The sequence below is a fragment of the Psammomys obesus genome, unplaced genomic scaffold (genome assembly GCF_907164565.1).
Source record: "Psammomys obesus unplaced genomic scaffold, mPsaObe1.curated_primary_1811, whole genome shotgun sequence".
NCBI classification, from domain to species: domain Eukaryota; kingdom Metazoa; phylum Chordata; class Mammalia; order Rodentia; family Muridae; genus Psammomys; species Psammomys obesus.
Genome location: NW_026585504.1, coordinates 12,705,138 through 12,731,754, shown reverse-complemented (window position 1 = coordinate 12,731,754; position 26,617 = coordinate 12,705,138).

Sequence of the window (26,617 nt, the reverse complement as noted above, 5' to 3'; positions counted from 1 at the left end):
TTATTGAGTGGATCTTATGTTTAATTAGATAGCTGTTGATTTACTAACAAAGTTCATTTTAGAACACATCAACAGAACTTGAATATGAGCTGATGTGATTTTTTTTGGGTGGGGCAGTTTCTGAATAATATGACTGAATGCCCTAGAACACAGGGTAATGTAATTAATAACACATGCCCAGTCTTCCAAATCAAAGCACGGAGAGGAAGGCTTTAGAATGCCTGGAATTTTTTTCAATATAGTTCATGAGGTTCTGATCTTATCATTTTAAGAACAGTATTGAACTACGAAACAGAGAATCTGGGTGTTCTCCAGAAGAAATGAGAGAATAAGAACAATGTGATCAGAGGGCTGTAAAGGGAGAATTGTCCTTATGGGGGCTTTTGAGTGAGGGAGAGCCTGAAGAGAGACCTAATGAAAATTCTGATCTGTATATATAAAATTATGGGGCAGTTATCTATGTTTAGCTCATGTCAGCTTCACCAAGGAAAAGGGACACTTGTCAATGTATCTTGACTCAGTCATTAAGAGCATACAATAGTTTATGCTATACTTGTAATTTGTTACCACTTCTGGGATGGACCATAGCCAAGAGAGAAAAGCCACATAGATTGCTAGCAAAGGCCCCTGAAATAGATGGAACCAAATAATTACCAGTGTGCAGACAGTGATCTCTATATTGCAGCTACGCATTTTAATTGGTACCACAGACAACAATGAGGATGCCAGCTATGCAAGCCAAATAAATTTCCTGACACTCAGCCTCATACCCCTTACTTGATCCCCTTATAATTCATATGAGAGATATAACATATAGATTATTGCCCTTTCTGTTATTCTGTGCTGGTGCCCAAGTCATTTGCTTTTTGTTACTGCACACTATTGGGAGTGAATGGAGACACTCTACTGAACTTCTGAAGATGGAATCCATGAAGTTGGCTCAGCAACTTCAGCTAATGGAAGGTGGTTACACCAACGAATGGGAAAGTATTCTTACTTTATTGTAATATGTTGCTTTTTCATGTGTGGTGAGTACTTGGGGATCTTTTTCATCATTGGATCAAGTAGTTACTATTTGGAAAATTAACATCCTGACAGATATTATACTATATCTTCAAGTTGGCTGGCAATAGAGAAATGAATATTGTAATAATAACATTTATTTCTAGTAAATTTGGGTTTTTTTAATATATGGATAAAATAATGATGATGAAAATACCTGCTTTCTTCAGTCAGGACAGGCACAATACAGCTAAGTTTTCTTGCTGCTAACTCCAACCAAATTTCTTCATTCCAATCCATTCTTGGATTTCACTTCTATTTCTTTACTGTTTCAAAGTTTGACATAAGTTTTTTTCATGAATTGTTCTCCTGAGGCAGCCTAGTGCAATAATTTATGCTTTCGCTCTCTAAAATGTACTTGCCTGTCTGTCTGCCTTCCTCTTCCTCTCCCATGTTTGAGTTTCCTTACCTTCCTCCCTCCCTCCCTCCCTCTTTCTTAAACTTTATGAAACTATTTTACAAGCTGTGAAATAAGAAAAAAAATGATGTACTGGCACTGGACACATTATATGATATAACACAGCAGATCCACCATGCTTGACATACATTAAAACTAAGCATTTCTAAGAAAACAGCTGAGTTTTAAAATGCGAACATCTTTTTTTTCAACTCTGTCACACTGTTATTTTCTTTAATAAATATTTGTTAAGCATGTGCTATGTTGCAAACTTTGTGTGTGATGGAATACAACAGATTATCTGAAATAAAAAAAAAATAATGATGAATGGAAAGGTGTGGCTTCTTGTATCCATAGATTTCACAGTGAATCAAGACGCTTCATTGATTTAGTAACAGCCTTTCAAAGAAAACAGGCATTACTATTAAACTACTTGTTAATTTTAAGATATCTTCTGGGTTTAGTTATGTGATAATATGTATCTTGCACAAATACCGTGTAATGATTGTTCCACTACAAACTGTAACAATAGTCTATATTTGAAGATAATTATATTGAGTTTTTCTTTGGCTTTCACTGTTATAGTCTCTAAAAACTTTCTCTTCAGTGGCCCTTATGGGCTGCATTCAACCTTGAAGTTTCCTTGCTTCAACTCTAGCCATGTATTGTGCTGCTTATGTGGTAGACTTGTCTTGACAATGAAGTGGAAAGAGGTGCAGCCTAGAGACCGAGTCAGTTTCATCCAGTTACATAATCACTAGAGCATATCTTCTATTATATAGTCTAGGAGTTAAAAAGGACAGTCCTGAGAGTTATTTTTGGTTACACTCAGCAAACATGAACAGACATGGATGAACTTGTCATTATTCTACATTCTATCACCTTCTTTTCCCTCTCTCACTCAAGGTGTTAAGCATATCCAAAGCCTCTATTTGTAGGTTTCATTGTTTCCACAAAATTATTCTTTCATATCTTCTAAATATTTGCCTACCCTGGTGATTAAATACAGAGGTGAGCAAATGCCAAGTGGAGACTATTAGGAAGTTTCTAATGGAAGGCCAGAAATCACAAGGCCATGAGTGTGCATTTATGCTTTATGGATTTCATGGCTGTCATGCTACTCTCAGCTCATGGCTGGACACCCTGTTGGTTAATCAGGCCGGGGGCAGCTGCATGTTCTCCTTGGTCATACCTCCATAAGGCTGACAAGTGGATCTGTCTAATTTTGAGCTCCAGCAGAGCCAACGGCAAACCTATAAAAGCCACTGTAATTCTGTCTTTACTGCAAGTTCCCCAGATGGTTGAACCACACTTACCTGCAAACACTTTGCACAGTACATTCAGGAACTACTGGTTGACTTCTGGAAAGTCAGTTCTGTAACAATTTGCAGGACATTTAAAGTTGATATCTTTGCTATGTACTAAATTTGTAAGTATGTAAAATGCGGAACTTGTTGTTGATATTATAATTAGCCCGATAGCATGGGACTTAGAAAGGTGGCTCAGAGGTTAAGACCACTGGCTGCTCTTCCAGAGGACCCAGGGTTTAATTTCCAACACCTACATGGGAGTTCACAATCACTTGTAACTCCAGTTCCAAGGGAGCCAATGCCCTTTTCTGGCTTCCCTAGGCACATAGTACCCCAACAAAATGCCAGCAAATATTCACACATATAAAGCAAAAATAAATAAATCCTTAGATAGATAGATAGATAGATAGATAGATAGATAGATAGATAGATAGATAGATAGATTTCGGTTGCTCAGTTCATTTGGACTTCGAATTATTAATCTGGTATCTTAAAATAGCACATAAGTTTACTAATATTTATTGTGGATTTTTTTTTAAAAAGTGGGATATCAGCATAATGGTTTTATTTATTTTCTTAGAACATTCATGTTGGGGAAACTGAGCTAATTGGTCTGCCACAAGATTTTTTTTAACTTTTATTAATTACACTTTATTCATTTTGTATCCCCCCATAAGCACCTCCCTCCTCCCCTCCCGATCCCACCCTCCCTCCCCTTTCTGCATGCATGCCCCTCCCCAAGTCCACTGATAGGGGAGGTCCTCCTCTCCTTCTTTCTGATCTTAGTCTATCAGTTCTCATCAGAAGTGGCTGCATTGTCATCTTCTGTGGTCTAGTAAGGCTGCTCCCCCCTCAGGGGGAGGTGATCAAAGAGCAGGCCAACCAGATTATGTCAGAGACAGTCTCTCTTCCCATTACTATGTAACCCACTTGGACACTGAACTGCCATGGGCTACATCTGTGCCCATGTATATCTCCATGAATAGTCCTTGGTTGGAGTATGAGTCTTTGGGAAGTTCCCTGTGTTCAAATTTTCTTGTTCTGTTGCTCACCTTATGGAGTTGCTGTCCTCTCCAGCTCTTGCTCTTTCCTTCTTACATAAAATTCCATTCACTCTGCCCAACAGTTGACCATCAGGCTCAGCATCTGCTTTGATAGTCTGCAGGGCAGAGGCTTGCAGAGGCCCTCTGTGGCAGGTTCCTACGTTATTTCCTGTTTTCTACTTCTTCTGATATTCATCCTCTTTGCCTTTCAGGATGGGGATTGAACATTTTAGTTAGGGTCCTCTCTTTTGCTTAGTTTGTTTAGATGTACAGATTTTAGCAGGTTTATCCAATGTTGTATGTTTATATAAGTGAGTATTTACCGTGTGTGTCTTTTTGCTTCTGGGACAACTCACTCAGGATGATCCTTTCCAAGTCCACCATTTGCCTGCACATTTCATGATTTCCTTATTTTTCATTGCTGAGTAATACTCCATTGTATAGATGTACCACAGTTTCTGCATCCATTCTTCAGTTGAGGGGCATCTGGGCTGTTTCCAGCTTCTGGCTATTACAAATAAAGCTGCTACAAACATGGTTGAGCAAATGTCCTTTTTGTGTACTTGAGCCTCTTTTGGATATATACCTAGGAGTGGTATGGCTGGATCTTGAGGAAGCACTATTCCTAGTTGTCTGAGAAAGTGCCAGATTGATTTCCAGAGTGGTTGTACAAGTTTACATTCCCGCCAGCAATGGAGGAGGGTTCCCCTTTCTCCACAACCTCTCCAGCATGTGTTGTCCCTTGAGTTTTTCATCTTGGCCATTCTGATGGGTGTAAGGTGAAATCTCAGGGTTGTTTTGATTTGCATTTCCCTAATGGCACAAGATACTTTACAGAAGATTTTTTTTTTTTTACTTCTTCATACTCATTTCACACATCTTTATAAAGGCCACATAAGTGGGAAAGTTATATGTGAGAGAAATTTAGGACAGTGCTTTTGTTGAGTGAAATTGTGACTTAATTGTTCATTTACCTGAGGCTATATAACAAATTATCTATATCATTTGCTAATGTCATTTTAGAGTCTCTGTGACTATCTAATGGTATACTGTCTTTAAAGTTCTCAGAAACATCATTAGTGTTGGATTTCATGATTGGATGGCTATGCGATTTAGAGATCATTGTCTGTGTAAATTTCATTAACTATTTTATTTCAAACCTGAAGTCTTTTTACAAGTCCAGAGGATTTCTGACTCTTAGATTCAGAGTCAAGACGTTTTCTGCAGAAGCAAGCTATTTATGTGCATTTATAAATAAATCTGAAGCTTAAAGATTATTTAAAAACTACTCTCTAAAGTAGCTGTGTTTAACTTGTTAAACATTTGAGGCATTTGGCAATTAGTATCAAAGAAAGGTAGATCTGAAGAAAGTCAAGTGCTTAATGTGGAAGTGTCAGCTCTTCTGCAGTGGCTGCCCTGCCTTCCCTCACAACGATGCATACTAAATGTTCAGAAGAGGCTCGAGGCAGCTGTGCGTATCTTACTGCTACAAATCTCCCACATTCCTCTTGCCTTTGGGAGCCACTGTTAATTACCTCTCTGCTTGTGTCACTCTATACTCTGCTACAACCCAGGCATAGTATCTGTGGTACCATGGAGGACAAGTTTGATTTCTTCAGGGTTGTGGGTCTGCCAAGGAAATAAATACAATTTCTTTCTTCCCACAGGCTATGCCTGCAATTGAGATAAATTGTCAACACTGAATAGCGATACCTATACAATGATCTAATGGTCCAGACGAATGGGTATGATTATAGCCGTAGTTGACTGAGACAATTGCAGGAGCATAAACTTTTCTCCATTTATAAATTCTACAAGTAAAACAATAAAAATTGCATGTCCATATGTAATCAAGAACCAATCAGTAATGAACAACAATATTGACTGTTAGACCAAGCTAGAAGAAATATCCTCTTAAGTATAATAGAATGAGCTTTTTTTGTATTATTAATGTTAATAATCACTGCTTAAGATGATTCTGGCTTTACTTCTTATATTTGGTGAAATAATTAATTCTCAAAAATTCCTAGAGTAAAAAGCCACTCTGTGAAGACAAAGTTTAATACTTCAAAGATTTCTTAATATTCAGTTCTTGTGTCTTCTTGTTTCTCTGAGGGGAAAAATCTATGAAGATGCCCTAGCTTAAATTCACTAATTGTGGAAAAGTATAAACTAACTGGAAACCCAACCACTCTACAATGATACTCTGTGTTCTTTGATCACTTGTGAGTCTCTGTATTTACTGATGCCTTCCGCACAAAGAGTTTCTAGGATGGAAACTGAGGTCTGTACTAATCTATGGGATAAAGACAAAATTGAAGGCAATTTAACTCTATGTACATTTAGCAAACTAATAGCAATAGGTTCCTTACTAGAGCTTCTGACCTCCCTAACCATGAGTCCCTGTCTGGGTTTCAAACAACACAGTAGAAGAAGTGACAGAAAGTTTGTTAGAACAAGAAATTGGGAGGACTGCTTGTGAGTCAGAATCTTCTGGACATAAAGATGTGCTGGAATACAGGGTTTATAGGAAAAACACTGACGCCAAATTGCCTTTGCTTGAGTCCCAAGTCTATCACTTTTGAGTTGCATAACTTTGGAAAAGTTGCTAATCTTGTTGTTTCAGTTTCTTGTAAAGAAGTGATCATCAAAGCTTAGCTCATTGGGTCTTGGTAATCCATTAAGTGATATAGACAGACAGAATGCTTGCAATATACACCTGCCGGTTAGTCAACACTAGCAAATATTATCTGTTTGTGTTATTACTCAGCATTCTACAGTGAATACAGCAGTTTTATATGGGTAAATGAATCAGTCAAGAAGCTGGAGAGCGAAAGTGTAGTGTGAAGTCTGAAGGTCAGGAAGATTGGGAAGTGGAAAAGGCAGAGTTTTCAGTCCTGAGACCAAAGCTTGTAAAACTCGACAACTCAGTTAGAAAGGACCCAAGAAGGCCGTCTTCTTGTGTGGAGGTCAGAGTTGTTGTATTTTGCACTTCAAATGTCTGAAGTCTTTTCATACTTAAGAGGGAATATTCTGCATTCAGTATATCAATTTCAATGTTAATGCCATCGAAAACTACCTGTACAAACACTCAAAACCAAATTCAGTCATATATTTTAGCATTATGTGGTTCAGACAAATGACAAATGAAAGTAGCCATATTGTTTATAGATTTATAACGATACGTGTTATTTGATATATGATATTCACATACACGTGTGTAATGCATGCGAGCTATTATACACACATTTTAATATTACATGAATGACGTGGTACTCAAAACCTTAGAATATATATATGATCAATTCACACTTGTTTTTCTTTCTAGATTAGTTTGATCTCCACCACTAATGGCTGTGTACTATTGGCACTTAACAACTGCTTTATCTATACAACAAAGAAAATAAGTATATTAGATTGTTGTGATGAATAGAGAAGTTGTAGTATTTTAAAGTACAATAATAATTATATTAAAATAATTCTGTCATGATTATTTAAATTCAGGGTCTAATTTCTTCTTCTACGGAAATGTTTCTGCTACTTTCCTACTTTCTTTTTTTAAAGATTTAATTTTTTTATTTTTAATTGTGTGTTACCTAAGATTAATAAGAGAAAGAAGATTGTTTAATGCTTAATGTTGTATTAGTGCAAATTAAAGCCAAATGTTCTTGTGGTACGTTGTAGAAATATGCTACAATTTGCCATACATTTGAATAAAATGAGCAATTTATATGTAAGTGAATAACCCCAAGGGATACAATAGATAAGCATAACATATGAGTTCAGGTGCTTATGGAAGCCAGAAAAGTGTTCCATGTGCCCAATGAGCTGGAGTTACAAGTTGTTATGAGCTACCTGAACTACAAGAGCAGTATGTACTTCTAACTGTTGAGCCATCTCTCCTGCCCTAACTTTATAGCTTTATTAGCTGGATTCATATACTTCTATATGTTCTTTGACACAGCTTAAGACTGAAATTCTGTGAGTAAGTTATTCTCGGTCTTAATGGTTTTAAATGTTCTTGAATATGCGCCTTTAAACATTACTATCATCTTTATCATCATAACTGCTACCATCATCTCTGTCATCACTACCCGAGATCATTTCCACTCTCACCATCATTATTATCCTGGGTAACATATTGTAAATTCTATTTGTTAAATAAATGCACAAATCAGAAGTGAAACAAATATTTTCTACATATTCAAAAAGAGAAAAAAAATAACACATCAATCAATGTACTCAATATCTGAGCATGGTTTTTTGATTCATATCAATATTACTGCATATTAATTACGTAAGACTAATAAGAGTGAGAAGATTGTTTAATTCTTAATGATGTATTCATGCAAACGAAAACCAATGTTCTCATGGCATGTAGTAGGCACATTTAATTTTCTATTAGTTCACATAAAGAAGAGTAATGTGTAAGTAAATCACCCCAATGCACACACTAGATAAGGGGTATGGGACTCAACAGGCTGCCACAGTAACTAACACCATCTTGTTTTGAGTGGAGATGAATTTTCAACACACACAGAATCCATCACATTCGCTTTTGCTGATTTGAATTATTTTAATTTATCATTTGAATTTATTTTGTGAATCACTTTTAGGAGTTGTACACAAGATAATAAGCATAACAATATATACTGAACATTGAGTTCACATGTACAAATATTTAAGAACAATGACAATAAAATAACTCTGTCTCCAAGTGGGTTCCCTAGTAAGGGGAACAGGGACTGTCTCTGACATGAACTCAGTGGCTGGCTCTTTGATCATCTCCGGCTAAGACCACATAGGGAGACAATGTAGCCATTCCTGATGAGACATAATAGGCTGGGGTCAGATGGAAGGAGAGGAGGGCCTCCCCTATCAGTGTACTTGGGGAGGGCCATGGGAGGAGAATAACAAGGAAGGGTGAGATTGGGAGGAGTTGAGGGAGGAGGATACAGCTGGGATACAAAGGGAATAAACTGTAATTAACAAAATAATTTTTAAAAAAGAAAAAAAAATAACTTTGGACCAGGATTTCATGACACATGTTTTCTTGTCTAAAAAAAGCAATGCATTACTTGGAAGTGTATGAGTACCATATGACCCAAGTACTTATTCGGTAGAACTTTATTTGAGAACACTTGGTTGGTGTGGAGATTTGGGTGTATATGCCTTCAGAAACATCACAGCAACATGGCCAAGCCCAACACATCGAAGTTAATCTGTAATGCAGGCTGCAGTCCAGCTGGTACACTCTGCTGCTATGAGTGATGAACTCTATTTTTAGTCCTAATTTATTTGGCATGCAGATGAAGAGCTTTCATGGGAACAACACAATGACTCATGTCCTTCGCTGCCCAGTTCTTCTAAGAGCTAGCATGTGAGCGTGCACGTTTGCTGGCCTGAGACACTTGGTAATTGCTTGTTCCCCCCTTCTCCCTTGTCCATTTGTGAGAACTCTCTTGAATAACTAATGAGTAGCCTCTTTTTTTCCTTACCCCAACAACTTAGACTCATAATTAGAATTTGCTACTTCTTTTAATACATTCAATTATCTGCTGATTCAAGCATCTTTAGGTCAGATGCATTAGAAAACAGCTAATTATGCCCTTTCCCATGGGTAAGAAAATCTTTAAATTTAATTAAAAGACCTTAACTCAACTCCTTCACATTAGGGTCTACTTCCCAATGGATTTTTTACAGGGTGACTTAAAGAGCCAAACTCAACATTAAAATTAGCAACAGTTATTATGTGTTGCTTCTCATTTGAAACAGAAACATTTCTGTTGATGAATACTTCCATTCTCCTTGTTTCCTCTCAATCATAGCCTTTCATTAATGTTCTTTTAAAATTATTTCCTTCATTCTTTACATTATTATTATTAACAGCTTTTCATATCCCAGTTGTAGCCCCCTCCCTCATCTTCTCCTGGTCCCACCCTCCCTCCTCTTCTTACCCTACCCTTCTTCCTTACTACACTGATAAGGGAGGTCGTCCTTCCCTACTATCTGACCCTAGTCAATCAGGTCCCATCAAGAATGCCTGGATCCTCTTCTTCTGTGGGCTGGCTAGGTTGCCCCACCATGGAAAAGTGATCAAATAGCAGGCAACCCAACTCATGTCAGAGATTGTCTCTTCTCTTACTAGGGAGCAATCATGGAGAATGAGCTGTCTGTGGGTTACATCTGAGCAGGGGGTCTATGTCTTCTCTATGTATGGTCTTTGGTTATGCAGAGTTTCTTTTCTAATGTGAAGTAGAGAACATAAGGAACATCTTTATCCAAAGCAAAACAGTGATCTATTACTTACTTCTATGAAAGTGTTATTTGAATCAAGAGATTTGCTCTCATTCTACACTTCACTAAAAGTTTAACTATATGGCCTATTTTGGAGAAGGTTCCATGAGGTGCTGAGAAGAAGGTAAATACTTTTGTGTTTGGGTGTAAGATTCTGTAAATGTCTGTGAGGTCCATTTGATTCATGATCTCTGTTAGAGACATTGTTTCTTTGTTTAATTTCTGTTTTGTTGAACTGTCCTTTGTTGAGAGTGGAGTGTTGAAGTCTCCCACTATTAATGTGTAGAAATCTAAGTGTGGTTTAAATTTTATCAATGTTTCTTTTTCAAATATATTTGGGGGATAGATGGTCAGGATTGTGATGTGTTCCTGGTGGAATTTTCCCTTGAGGAGTACGAAGTGTCCTTCCCCATTTCTTTTTATTAATTTTAGTTGAAAGTCTATTTTATCAGATATTAGAATGGCTACTCCTGCTTGCTTCTCAGGTCCATTTGTTAGAAAGCCATCTTCCAACTCTTTACCCCCAGGTAATGGCTACCTTTGTGACTTAGGTGTGTTTCTTGTATGCAACAGATTGCTGGGTTTTGTTTCCACATCCATTCTGTTAGTCTCTGTCTTTTTATTGGAGAATTGAGTCCATTGATGTTGAGAGAGATTAATGACCAGTGGCTCTTAGAGTCTTTGATTTTGATGTTGGCTGTGGTCATAAGGTTGTGTGCTTGATTGTTTTTTGTTTTACTGCAGTGAGGTTAATTATTTCCCATGTTTTCTTGAAAGTAGCTAGTTTTCTTGGATTGTATTTTCCCTTCTAGTGTCTTCTGTAACGCTGGATTTGTGTGTAGGTATTGTTGAAATTAGTTTTTGTCATTGAATATCTTGTTTTCTCCATCTATAATGACTGAGAGTTTTGTTGGTTATAGTAGCCTGGGATGACATCTGTGTTTTCTTAGGGTCTGCATGATATCTGTCTGTCCAGGTCCTTCTGGATTTCATAGTCTCTGTTGAAAATGCAGGTGTGATTCGAATGGATTTGCCATTATATGTTACTTGGCCTTTTTCCCTTGAAGCTTTTAGTATTTTTTTCTTTGTTCTGTATACTTACTATTTTGATTATTATGTGGTGGGCAGATTTTCTTTTCTGGTCTAATTTATTGGGTGTTCTGTAGGCCTCTTGTATTCTTATTGGCCTCTCCTTTTTGTTGGGGACATTTTCTTCAGTGATTTTGTTGAAAATATTTTCTGGACCTTGGAGCAGGGAATCTTCTTTTTCCTTTATTCCTATTATTGTTAGGTTTTGTCTTTTTATGTTGTCTAATTTCTTAGATGGTCTTTGTCAGGAAATTTTTAGATTTAACATTTTCTTTGACAAATACATCTATTTTTTACATTGTATCTTCCACACCTGAGATTCTTTCTTCCATCTCTTGTAGTCTATTGGTTATGCTTACCTCTGTAGTTACTGTTTTCTTCCCTAAGTTCTTTCTCTCCACAATTTCCTCTATTTGTGTTTTCTTTAATTTTTCCAATTCTATCTTCAGTTCTTGAGCCGTCTTGTTGATTTCCTTCACCTGTCTGACTGTATTTTCCTTTAATTCTTTCAGCTATTTGTTTGAACACTCCTCTGTTTCTTTTATTTCTTCCAGTGATTTAAGCATTTCCTCTCTAAAGGCCACAAATTGTTTGGCTGCAACTTCCTGTATTTCTTCAGGGATGGTCATAATCTGTTTTTCTTTATCTTCTATTTCTTTATGGATGGCCATATTCTGTTTGTTTTTATCTTCCTCTATTTCTTTACTGATGGTCATAATCTGTTTGAGTTTATCTTCCTCTAGGTCTTTATGCATTTTATTTGTTTCCTCTGTTATCCTCTTCATGATCATAGATGTTAGGTCATCTTCTTGAATTTCAGTTATGCTGGGGTGTCCACGGCTACTTGCCCCTGTATAACTGGGTTCTAGAGATGCCATATTGCTGTCTTTTGTTGGTTGAGCTTTTACGCTGGCCTCTACTTATTGGACTTTCTTAGTTTTTTTGGAGTTAGTTTCTGGTGGTTCCTGGAATCCTGTGGTAGAGAGAATCCCCTTGGCAGGAAGATGTTTTTTCATGAAGGAAGCCTTCTCAGCTCTTTTGGTTATAGTCACTGGATGTGTTTTTCAGGAGTTGCAGCTGCTCACCTCAGACATAGAGACCTGAGTGGTAACTGTGGTCCTTGTTAGTCGAGAGGGCTCTCCTCTCACCTGGAGAAGTTCTGAAGACAGCTGCCCTGCTTCTGGGTTTCTTGCTGTAAATTTAGTGATCTGCTGCTGTAACCTGTGTGTCCGTGGTTTGGTGGTTTGGTCAGTTTAGTTAGGGATAACTGGTTGCCCCTTGGAGCAGTATCTGGGGGTTGATCTTAGGGATTCCAGGCTTTTGTTGGTCTGAGTTTGGGGCTCTGTGCCCCAGTACCCAAGAGTAATCTGTGGTGGATGGGTACCACTCTCCTGGTAACAGCAGGCTATCTGGTGCACAGCAGGTCCCTGGTTTGGGCCAGTCTGCGGGACCTTTTCCAGGGATATACTGGGCGGCCTAAGTTTATCTCCTTTGCTTTGTTCCCTGTGAGGATTTCTCTGACAGTGACTCCAAGTCTCTGGTGCCCGGTGGCGCATACACAGTTCTGTCTGTCCCGGGGAGCTGGGCGTGCAGCAACTGTCTGTGCTTGAGGCTGGTGCCCAGTTCAGTGATGGTGGCTTGTTTCTCTCGGTCTGTGAGACTTTTTCCAGGGAAAGACTGGGTGACCCAAGTCAGTGCCGTTTCCTTCCTTCCCTATGGGGTTTTCTCCTGACAGTGACTCCCAATCTCTGGTGTTTTTTGTGCCCACCGATCCGCCTGGGAAGGTGATCAGGATACGCAGGTGTGTGGCTCTAGTCTGGTGACCTAGTGCCTGTGCGACCCGGGATCTCTTCCGGGTTCTGGCTGGGTGACCTGAGAGTGGACCCGACTGATTTCCATGCTGTGGGGGTTTCCTCTCACCTGGGAAATACGATTGCTGTTGTTTTAGTGCCCAGAGTCCAGTCTCTTGGTCACTGTATGGAAAATGTTGTCCTGCTCCTTAGATGCAGTGTTCTCCTGGCACCACCATCTTGTCCCCCCTAAGGTGTTCTGAAAAGTTTGGCTATGATGTGCATCATAAAGGGAAGTTGAGCTGCTACCTCAGAGATCCAGAACACCTAGGGCCCAATTCATGCACCACAGTAGTAGGAGGGTGGTGCTATTCTTATAGCTAAACAAGGTTTAGAAAGCCCATACTGCAAGTAATGTGATGTTGAAGAATTCAGATTATTGACTGCTTCTATCTTTTAAAGGGTGTGAGGGCAGGAGCCAAGGAAGGAGTCACCTTGTTCACTGCTCTTCTGACTCCTTGCAGCTTAGCCCACCATCTGGAAATCTCCCACCTTCATTCAGTAACTGTGGAATAATTTAATGCTACGTGTTTCGAGTGGGGTATACTGGGGGGAGCCCCTGATAAGATGAGGAATGGTTGTGAAAGAAAACCTCAGTGACATTGTGTAATTCCGAGTGTTTGAGGCCCACTGTTCTTCACACAACTGTTGGGGGTCAGTGTCTTGGCAGGAATAATGAGACTGACATGGAAACTCTTTGATTTTATGGCTTCACATAGTTTCCATGTCAGTCTCATTATTCCAATCTAAATCTCTTCCAGTTCTTATCCACTGTGTTTTCAGAAAGCCAGTGTCCTCCTCAAATGTTTTGGTGAATACAGGGAGATGGTATGAAAAAGTTGTGAGGGGCACAGTTTGTGCACCCCTCTTTCTAGCTGCTGCTATTGGACACATTCACTCTCCATGATCTAGCTAGGCGTTAGTTGAGGCTAGATCAGGGAGCATATGGCGACAACTTTATTGTCTCCCCTAGATTTTTGGCATGTTTTCTTATTCTCTTTAAAGAATTCCAAGAATTTTGCCATACTTCAAGTTAATTTATGATGAAAAAAGCTTTTGCAATTGGCTACACTTTACTGAGTTAAAATTATCCATTTCTATATCCATAGAATTTTGTAGCAGTCTAGTAGTATGCCAGCTCATAGAGCATGGAGGAGAAACAAAGACGAAATAAACACCCACCCCAGGATTCTAAGGACTTGTTTGTACCTAAATATTATATACTAAGTGTCATACCATGCATTGGTGGCAGCTGAATATTGAGACAGAAATGATAAACTATGTGAAAATATTTAGAATAAGTTACCACACCAGAAAAATGTGATGGTTAAGTTGGATACAGAAAATAATCATTTCATTAGGCAGAGGAGTGGAAGACATTGTAAAAAATAGCAAGGGGGTGTGAAGTAGTGTAATATTTTCAAACATGGCAAAGATATCAGTGAAGTTATGCACAATTACGTATGTGAAGAAGAAGGTTGGAAGAGAATGTTGGAAATGTAGGCCAGACCCAAATGAATGAGATCCTTAGTTATCCTGCTAAAAGTTAAACAATAGCGGCATTTAAAAAAATATTTGCTTTTTTTTTGTTTGTTTGTTTTCATTCTCAAGTGAGTACATTATATAAAACATCTAGAGAATTTTAATTTATCTTATTGGCAGGAAAGCAAGCTTTCATCTTGCCTGTCATAACTAACTTCCAAAAAGAAATTCTCTCATTCCCCAATAGGATTAATTTTGCACATTATTTCCATTGGAAATGAATATTTCACTTTTTACTTTTTAAGTTTTCTGGGAAGAAAAGATAGATCTGATCATAAATTTTAAAAAGTTGAATTTTGTTTTTGTACAGCACACTATGGCAGAAAAGATAAAAATGAATTGAGGGCAAAGTGCATTTCTCTTTTCCCCTCTTGAAGTATTTTAATACAGTCATAATTTTCTCATCATTGTACACCAATATACCCTGCAAGTTTTTGATTTGACAGGGTCATTTTCTCATGTTGTTTGCTCCGACTTTGTAGACATAAGCTCTTCCCAAGCTTTGAGTTCCAAATCTAGTATTTTACTCTTCAGACTCCACAGCAAATCATGGCTTATCTGTTAAAATGTGTCTTATCAGAGACTCCAAACAAAGGGTTTAAGACAAAATGCAAGGAAGCAATGAATTAAGAGTGTTCTCAGCAAAACCCTGTTAGACACCAGAGAAGTATTGCAACAAAAAGGATGGTGTTGAGCCGTGTTCCAGCACCACCTTGGTCCTGTGTGGCTCTCTGAGGTATAAATTGTTTCTCTAATTTGTCTTACCACTGTGCAACAAAGAGGAGCTTTCAGACTGTCTTCTGGATACAACATTTGTTATTGCTTTCTCTCAGGAGGGAGATTCTGGCAGTACCAACTGTTGGATGTGCCTGTTTCTCTATGTCTGCAGGCAAAGTGGCTCAAGTATCTATCATGTAGCTCAAGGTTAGTCCTGCGGAGGCTGTTGCAGATGGAATCCAGAAGAAGCAGAGCCCAGGTTAGCTGCGGAGAGACACACAGAATGGTGTACACAGAAGAGTATCTGAATGATTCAGTTACCATGCCCAACAGAATACAGTGTTCTTCTCTTGCTCACACCTTAGAGATGTGCTCTCTAAAATTCCCCTGTGGGCATGGAAAGATGGCTTAGCAGGCAAAGGCACTTGTCCCCAAGTCTGACTATCTGAGTTTGATTCCTGGCACCCACATGTTGGAAGCAGAGAACATACTCCTGTGAGTTGTCCTCTAGCCACAAATGCTATATTGAACATACATATGCACCCATGCACACACACACACTCACACATGCACAGACACATAGACTCAGGCACACACATGCATGCACACATGAACACACACACCTAAATGCACACACACACACTCACACACTCTCACATGTACTTCCTCGCAAACAATACACACACGCTCACATGCTTTCCCTCCCAATGTACACCTAAGGTTCAAAATGATACCACTGAGTGCTTTGGGAGATTCAAAGGTAAAATTAATACATCTATGCATGGATTTCTTCCTGTGTGTATATCATTTCATTTTTTTCTAAAGTAAAATGAAAATATTGAAAATACCATGTTGTTTATGTATATAATTTTCCTTTATTTTTTTCTCTTGCTGAGAATAAAACAAAGGTAATAGCTCTGTTCTGTGGCCTCAGAAGAAAATTGATCAGGAGCATCCAGGCATTTGCTGATAGCTGACTTCCATATTCCCTTCTAACTAATTTTCTCACCTTGATGTTTTGTGCTTTGGAGATTTAAAGCTCTGGCTTCTTAGTCTTTATTCAAACAGTTTTGTTTGGATTACTGAAGGAGAGCTCTTAGAACCATCTGATGTTCTGTGTTAAACTATCTGCTTATCAACTGTCAACTTTAAAAGAAGAGTTCTGCACACCGATGTGATGTTTAATAATGTTTAATCTCCGTGTTTCCGTAGCTCTGCTATGAGCAGGCATTGTCTCTTAAGTGTATGTAGGAACTAGAATATCAGAAACAAGTTTCAGGTATTACAAGTATATGATTTCGAGTAAGTTTCCCACGGAATTCTAAGCAGCCTAGAGGAAATTGTCACTTCTTAGTCAATAGAACGTAAAGCCGGCACGGTGAGCAAAGTTTCCAGGATGCAGAAGATGGCACAGTTGGTAAAACAGTTGCTATGGAAGCATGAGAATCAGAGTTCTGGTCCCCAGATTCCACGTTAAAGCTCAGTAGAGGAAAATATGGAACATCAGTGCTTGGGCAGATCCCTGGAGCTCATTGGTCAGTCGATCCAGCCAATTGACAAGTTCAAGGTTGCTCAAGGTTCAGAGATATAAGACATCTCAACAAATGGGGTAGATAATAACAGAGGAAGCTATCTGGAATTGATCCACATACATGTGTCCATATGAACACACACCTGAACATGTATGTCACACAGGTGTGCATGTACACACATACACACACACACACACACACACACTTCTAAAGTTACCAGTAAAAGTGTTTTTGTGACCTGAGACCATACTAGAAATAGACAAAATAACAGTAATCACAAAATACCATCTTGGCACCCAGTAAGGAAAGAAAAGAGGCAAATGGGTTGTCATTTTACCTTTGTGATACAAGTCTAACATCAGATTTTAGGAAGAAAACAGCAATCCCCTGTGACTCTTCGTAAGACGGGCATTATATGGATATAATGAGCAAAGCAAGAATGATTTCCAGATAAATCTTTCTGATTACCAGTGAAACTTTCCTCATGTTGGAGGAAAGGGAAGGGAAGGAGAGCTACTCTGGATTGGCATCTGCTACCAACCACCTGATCACTTAGTTTGGAAAAAAAATAGCATGACATCTGCCAGGGGAAGTCCATCTTGTTGAGACACACACAATTCATCCTTGATATCATGACACTGGCTTTGAGCTTTGTCAGCAGCTATTAAGAACAGTGGAAGAAAAATAAACAACAGTCACAAAGAGAGTCATCCTGTCAATGTGAAAGCTGACTCTGCTTTCCCAAGAATGTTTTTGGCTTACTGTTCATATTGGAACCATGGTACTCTGTTTCTAGCCTACGTTGAGATGTCCTACCATTCTCCACAAAAACTTCCAGACACAAGTTTGCCGGCTTTTCTTATCTGGGTACAAATCATTAACACAGTCCATACTTCCTTCAAGAAAAAGTACGTCATCAGATTTCATTCACTCTTTAGCCTCATGAGGAGGTGTGGCTGTTCTTGGTTGTCAATTTGACTATATCTGGAATCAACTATGATCCAGAAATGGAGGGCACACCTGTGATCTGGATCGTGAGTCTGGATAACCAAGGCTTTTGAGCTGGATCTTGAGGCAGAAAGATATACCTTCTGGACCACAACTTCTTCTGGAAGCCTATATAAGGACCATGGAAAAAGAAAGATTCTGTTCTTAGTGTGTTGACCTCACTCACCTTGCTAGCACATTCATTCCTTCATGGCATGAGAGCCTGCTTCTTCAAGATTCCAGCATATAGAGAAGACCAGCCTTATGGTCTGAGCAACTACTAGATTCTTGGAATTTCCATTCACACAAGCGTTGTTGAATTTCAATAAATTCCATTCCAATAAATTTCCATATATATATATGGAAATATATATGGAATATATATATATATATATTCCATATATATATATATGAATGACTATATATGACTAATACAGGAAGAATATTTTATTTATCCTTCAAGGACAGGCTAGTTGCTTCATTTATTACAAAACACGTTCACCAAGGGGGGACCCAAGATGGCGGCGACCAGCGCGCACCATATTCAGAGGAACTGAAACTCTGAACTGTGAGTCGAGGGACTGTGGAACCCAAAACAACTGTACAAGGAGTACGAGGAGAAGGGAGACAAACCCTGATCTGAGTCCAACAGGACACAGGTCAAGACTTCTCCTGGGGAATTGATTCCGAGACACTTCCCCGTATCTGGCTGGCAGAAGCAGAGGCGGAGGTGACCAAGCCTGCAGTGGCAGCAGAGGAGGCGGAGGTACAGCAGCCAACAGGGAAGCTGCAGCCGAGTTACCAGAGTTACTGAGTTACTGGAGTTACTGGAACTAGCAGCTGAAGCAGAGGAGGCACCTCGCTGTGCACACACAGCTTGCCTGCACACAGTACTGCCTGCTCCAAGTACAGATCTCCCTCCTTGGTATTTGAGTTTGAGAACACTCAAACCCCGGGCATTTCCTCCATGACCTCCGATCACCAGCCTTTCCTGAGGGGGAAGCAACAGAGGAAGCACATAGCCCTTCCCAACTCACAGAGCAGGGCACAGCCTGCTGTGCTCACACCTTCTAGCACAGAGCACAGGGCTGGACACACAGAGCCCACAACAGAGTACTTGCCCGCCTTAGTGTCAGCCACAGACCTCAGAGTCCAGCCTGCAGAGCCCTCCACAGACTGGAGACCACTGGGTATTCGGGAAACATGTGCAGGCGCTTTGTGCCCACAATCTGGGCTTCCTAACCATGCCAGCATCCACATCCCCTCCTTCGCTTGCTCCCAACCCCCATATTCCAAGCACCTACACTCTCTAGCACGCATCTTCAAGATACAAGCACACACACACACACACACACACACACACGCACGCACGCACGCAATGATTACCACCCCCCACTCCTCACAATAACAAATCTATGTCAGCGGTTTTCCTCCCTTAGGTACAAAAACATAAGCATCAACACACACTCTCAAACCACTGGACCTCCCTGATCTTCCTGAAGAATACTCCAGAGACCAGAGAAAGACAGTTCCAGTCTGAAGTTCAGACTCAAGGAAAAAACAGTGAAGATCTCATATGAGCAAATGCCCAAAGGTAGGTGTAAGAACACACCCAACAAAAATCAGGACAACATGGACCCACCAGCAACCCCCAAATTCAGTTGATATTTTAATTCAGCGGAAACACAGGATAATGACTTTAAAGCTATGCTTATGCAGTTATTAGAGGAACAAAACGAGGAAATGAACAAAGCTCTCAAAGACATACAGAAGACTATAACTGCCCACATACAGAACAATTAAAGACATATAGAGAAGAAACAAACAAACAAAAAAAATAGGAGCTACATTCACTCAGATGAAGGAAATGGTGCAAAGAATGAAAACAGAATTAGAATCTATAAAGATAACACAAACAGAGAAAACCCTGGAACTGGAGACCTTAGAGAAAAGATCAGGAACCACAAAAGTAAGCATCACCAATAGAATACAAGAGATGGAAGAGAGAATCTCAGGTGCTGAAGATACACTGGCTGAAATTGATTCTTCCCTCAAAGAAAAGGTAAAATCAGAAAAGTTCCAAGAACAAAACATACAAGAAATCAAGGACACAATGAAAAGACAAAACTTAAGAATAATAGGGAAGAAGACTCCAGGCTCCAAGGACCAGAAAACATTTTTAAGAAAATCATAGAAGAAAATTTTCCCAACTTAAAGAAAGAGATGTCCATAAACATACAAGAAGCCTACAGAACACCAATATACTAGACCAGAAAAGAAATACTTCATGTCACATCATTGTCAAAACACTAAACCTACAAAACAAAGAAAAAATATTAAAGGCAGCAAGGGAAAAAGTTCAAGTAACATATGAAGGTAGACCAATCAGAATCACACCAGACTTCTCATCAGAAACTATGCAAGCCAGAAGGGCCTGGGCAGATGTCATGCAATCTTTATGGGAACACAGATGCCAACCCAGACTACTATACTCAGCAAAGCTTTCAATCAACATAGATGGATAAAACAAAACATTCCATGATAAAACTAAATTTAAGCAAACTCCAATCCAATGAAAACAACACCAAAGAAAATATAGGATGCAGATAATTTCCCAAAAATAATTAAAAGGAAAAAAAAAAAGCAATGAATCATAGGAAGACCACCAACTCCACAATAAAAGGAACTAACAGTCATTGGCCACTATTATCTATCAACATAAATGGTCTCAACTCTCCAATAAAAAGACACAGAATAACAGAATGTTTGCAGAAATGGTATCCAGCATTCTGCTGCATCCAAGAAACACACTTATGCACAAAAGATAAGCACTACCTCAGAGTAATGGGCTGGAAAAATGTTTTTCAAGCAAATGGACCCAGAAAAGAAGTGGGGGTAGCAATCCTAATATCTAATAAAATAGATTAGAAGGACAGATGGAGAAGGACACTAAAAAAAGATGGAGAAGGACACTTTCTTCTCATCAAAGGAAAATTCTAACAGGAGGACATCACAATTTTGAACATCTATGCTCCAAATACAAGACCACCAACATTTGTAAATGAGACATTATTAAAGTTGAAATCACACATTGATCCCAACACCTTAATAGTGGGAGACTTCAACACCCCACTCTCACCAAGGGACAGGTCATCTTGTCAGAAGCAAAACAGGGAAACAAGGGCACTTACATAGGCCCTATATCAAATGGACCTAGTAGATGTCTATTGAACTTTCCACCTCAAATCAAAAGAGTATACCTTTTTTTTCAGCACCTCATGGAACCGTCTCCAAAATAGACCATATAGTTGGTCACAGAGCAAACCTCAGCAGATACAAAAGGATTGAAATAATCCCTTGTATCCTATCTGACCATCATGGGCTAAAGCTGGACCTCAACCAAAATAGAAACAGCAAAAAGCCTGCACATACATGGAAACTGAACAACACGCTACTCAATGACAGCTTGGTTAGGGAAAAAATAAAGAAAGAAATGAAAGACTTCTTAGAATTTAATGAAAATGAAAGCACAACATACCCAAATTTACAGGACCATTGAAGACAGTGCTCAGAGGAAAGCTCATAGCACTAAGTGGATCCAAGAAGAAATTTGAAACACCACATACAAGCAACTTAATGGCCCAACTGAAAACCCTAGGAAAAAAAAAAAAAAGAATTTCACCCAAGACGAGCAATAATCAAACTCAGGGCTGAAATCAATCAAGTAGAAACAAATAAAACTATTCAAAGAATCAATGAAACCAAGAGCTGGTTCTTTGAGAAAACCAACAAGAAAAATAAACCTTTAGCCAAACTAACTAAAAGGCAGAGAGAAACTATCCAAATCAACAAAATCAGAAATGAAAAGGTAGACATAACTACAGACAGTGAGGAAATCCAAACAATCATTAGGTCTTACTACAAAATCCTATATGCCACAAAATTCAAAAATCTGAAAGAAATTGACAATTTTCTAGATAGAATCCATCTAACAAAATTAAGTCAAGATCAAGTAGAAAGACTGAATAGTCCTATATCCCCCAAGGAAATTGAAGCAGTCATCAACAGTGTCCCTTCCAAAATAAGCCCTGGGCCAAATGGATTCAGCACAGAATTCTACCAGACCTTCAAAGAAGTGCTAAGTCCAATTCTCTCCAAACTATTCCACAAAATAGAAACAGAAGGAACATTACCAAACACATTCTATGAAGCCACAGTCACCTTGATTCCTAAACCACACAAAGACCCAACAAAAAGAGAACTTCAGATCTATCCCTTTTATGAACATTGATGCAAAAATACTCAATAAAATCCTTGCAAACCGAAATCAAGAACACATAAAAAATATTATCCACCACGACCAAGTAGGCTTCATCCCAGGAATGCAAGGGTGGTTCAACATACGGAAATCCATCAATGTCATCCACCACAAAACAAACTGAAGGAGAAAAACCACATGATGATCTCCTTAGATGCTGAAAAAGCATTTGACAAAGTCCAACACCCATTCATGTTTAAAGTCTTAGAGCGATCACAGAATCAAGGCACATATCTAGACATAGTAAAGGCAATATACAGCAAGCCTATAGCCAACATCAAACTCAATGGAGAGAAACTTAAATCAAGCCCACTGAAATCAGACACAAGACAAGGCTGCCCACTTTCTCCATATCTCTTCAACATAGTACTTGAAGTCCTAGCCAAAGCAATAAGACCACTAAAAAATATCAAGGGGATACAAATTGGAAAGGAAGAGGTCAAAGTGTCACTATTGTCAGATGATATGATAGTCTACATAAGCAACCCCAAAAATTCAACCAGAGAACTCCTTCAGCTGATAAACAACTTCAGCAAAGTGGCAGTATACAAAATCAACTCAAAAAAATCAGAAGCCCTCCTGTATATAGAAGAAAAAAAGGACAAGAAAGAAATCAGGGAAATAAGACCCTTCACAATAGCCACTAATAACATAAAATACCTTGGGGTGACTCTAACCAAGCAAGTAAAAGACCTGTTTGAAAAAAACTTTAAGTTTCTGAAGAAAGAAATTAAAGAAGATATCAGAAAATGGAAAGATCTCCTGTGCTCATGGATTGGTAGGATTAACATTGTGAAAATGGCCATCTTACCAAAAGCAATCTACAGATTTAACGCAATTCCCATCAAAATACCAACTCAATTCTTTACAGACCTTGAAAGATTCTCACCTTCTTATGGAGAAACAAAAAGCCCATAATTCCCAAACGATCCTGTACAACAACAGATCATCTGGAGGTATCTACATCCCCGATCTCAAGCTGTACTACAGAGCAATAGTAATAAAAACTGCATGGCATTGGCATAGAAACAGAAAGGAGGATCAATGGAACCGAATAGAAGACCCAGAAATAAATCCACACACCTATGAACACTTGATTTTTGACAAAGAAGCCAAAACCATTCAATGGAAAAAAGACCGCATCTTCAACAAATGGTGCTGGTCCAACTGGATGTTTACATGCAGAAAAATGAAAATAGATCCATATTCATCACCCTGCACAAAACTAAAGTCCAAGTGGATCAAAGACCTCAACATAAAACCAGATACTCTGAATCAGTTAGAAGGAAAAGTGGGGAACAGCCTAGAATTCAATGGCATGGGAGACAACATCCTGAACAGAACACCAACAGCACAAACTCTGAGAGCAACAATCAATAAATGGGACCTCATGAAACTGAAAAGCTTCTATAAAGCAAAAGACACTATTGTCAGAACAAAGTGACAGACTACAGATTGGGAAAAGATCTTCACCAACCCTACATCTGACAGAGAGCTAATAACCAGTATATATAAAGAACTCAAGAATTTAAAATGCAACAAATCAAGTAATTCAATTAAAAAATGGGGCACAGGGTTAAACAGAGAACTCTCTGTAGAGGATTGTAAAATGGCAGAGAAACACTTAAAGAGATGATCAACATCCTTAGGCATCAGGGAGATGCAAAAATCAAAATGACCCTGAGATTTCACCTTACACTTATCAGAATGGCTAAGATCAAAAACTCAAGTGACAACACATGCTGGAGAGGATGTGGAGAAAGGGGAACCCTCCTACATTGCTGATGGGAATGCAAACTTGTACAACCACTTTGGAAATCAATCTGGTGCTTTCTCAGACAAATAGGAATAGTGATTCCTCAAGATCCAGCTATACCACTCCTAGGCATATATTCAAAAAGATGATCAAGTACACAACAAGTACATTTGTTTATAGCAGCTTTATTTGTAATAGGCAGAACCTCAGTTGAGGAATGGATACAGAAATTGTGGTACTTTTACACAATGGAATACTACTCAGCAATTAAAAACGAGGAAATCATGAAACTTGCAGGCAAATGGTGGGACCTAGAATCAATCATCCTGAGTGAGGTATCCCAAAAGCAGAAAGACACACATGGTATATACTCACTTATATAGACCTATAAGATAGGATAAATACACTGAAATCTATACACCTAAATAAGATAAACAAGAAAGAGGACTTGGGGTAAGATGACCAATCCTCACTTAGAAAGACAAATGGGATGGACATTGGATGTAGGAGAAAACAAGTAACAGGACAGGAGCCTACAGCACAGGGCCTCTGAAAGATTCTACCTAGCAGTGTATCAAACCAGATATTAAGACTCATAACCAAACCTTTGACAGAGTGCAGGAAATTATATGAAAGAAGGGGGAGTTAGTAAGAACTGGAGAGTACAGGCGCACCACAAGTACAAAATATATCAGGGCACAGGGGTCTTTCATGAGACTGTTTCTCCAACCAAGGGCCATGTATGGATATAACCTAGTACCCCTGCTCGGATACAGCCGATGGTAGCTCAGTGTCCTAAGGTGTTCTCTAATAATGGGAACAGGGACTATTTCTCACATGAACTAAACAGCGAGCTCTTTGACCCTCACTACCACCACCAAGGGATGAGCAGCCTTGCTAGGCCACAGAAGAAGACATTGAAGCCAGGCCTGAAGAGACTTGATAAGCTAGGTTCAGATGGAAGGGGAGGCGGTCCTCCCCTATTAGTGGACTTGGAAAAGGGCAGGGAGAATATGAGGGAGGAAGGGTGGGATTGGGATGGAAGGGAGGATGGGGCTATGGCTGGAATACAAAGTAAATAACCTGTGATTAATATTAAATAAATAAATAAATAAATAAATAAAACATGTTCACCAAACAAGGACCATGCATGGAGAGTACCTAGATCCCGTGCTCAGATGTATCAGATAGGCAGTTCAGTCTTCATGTGTGTTGCCTAAGAAGGGAAGCAGGGGTTATCTCTGACATGGACTCTGTTACCCTCTCTTTGATCACTTCCTCCTGGTGGAGTGGCCTTTCCAGGCAGCAGAGGAAGGGGATCCAGATTTGCCTAATGAGAGTTGATAGGTGAGGGTCAGATGGTAAGGAAGAAGATCTAGGGGAGGGGGATAAAAGGAAAGAGTGAGGGAGGATGGGCACAGGAGAAGACAAGGGAAGGGTCTACAATCAGTATATAAAAATGAATAAATTATTAAAAAATTAAAATTTTTAAAAAGTGAAAAAAAAATAACCCAAAGAAATGGAAAGGACCGTTTTGCCATCATACATATACCATTCCACTGCAATTCTCGGAGAAGAGTTCAAAATACGGTTGTGTGTGCCTTTGCTACCTTATGGTGAGTCACAGTGGTTAAGAATTGCGGGCTAGATTTGTCGGGAGGCGGGGCAAGATGGCGGCGCCGGGAGGACTCTCATTCTGAGGAGCAACACAGCAGGATCGGCACAGTGACCAGCAATCAGAACTCGCGGCCATAAAACACAAGTGATTGTGTTTCACAGGTGAGAGGATACCCCACGGTGGGGGACTCAATCAGCTTTAACTCACCTGGCTAAACCGCGGAAGAGATCCCGGTTCCACCAGGCGCTTGGTCGCCAGCCCAGAGCTACACGCCAGCGTGACCTGGTCACTGTCCCAGACTGAACTGTGGGCCCACAACACCATAGACTGGATTTCCCAGTCGAGAGATAACCCCACAGAGCAGGAAACTATTGGGACAGACCTCAGGTTACCCAGACATCCCATGGAAAAGACTCGGGTTCCGAGGGCGCCTCAAGACCCAGCCCGGACCCAGAGCCGAGACACAGGCACCTGCACAGAGCCCTGCCTGAACGCCTGATTCGCCGCCTCAGATAGAACTGTGGGCACTAGGGCACCAGGCACCAGAGACTGCATTTCACTGGCAGGTGCAAACCCACAGAGAGGGAAATGGCTGGTCTGATCCCAGAGCACCCAGCTGACACCCCCACCCCGAAAAGGACTAGGGAAACTTACCCAGTTTAGGCAGCAGCCAAGGCTCCAAAGGACCAGAAAGGTGGAGCCACAAGCGGGCATCTGTGCCTGTGGGTTCTACTCGCCACCCCAGACAGAACAGCAGTCCCCAAAGCAAAGTCTGGGTGTCTCTGGCAAGAGAAAACCCCCAGTGGAGGGGATCATCAGCTCTAACGCTTAGGACACCCAGCACCAAAACACTTCCTGGATTCACGCAGACTCTAGGCTCTAATGCAGGGAGGACCGCTGTGCTCAGCCGCCATTATTGAGTTCCCTTAGGGCACTGGGACACACAGCTGCATCATCAGACCTACAAAAACCAGAGAGCCATTACAGCAGCCCTCAGATACTGTGCCAAGGATCAACCAGTTATCCCTAGCTAGACTGTCAAAACTGTGGGAATCCCTGGTCCTTCAAGAGGGCTGCACCCACAGCATCTGGACCAGAG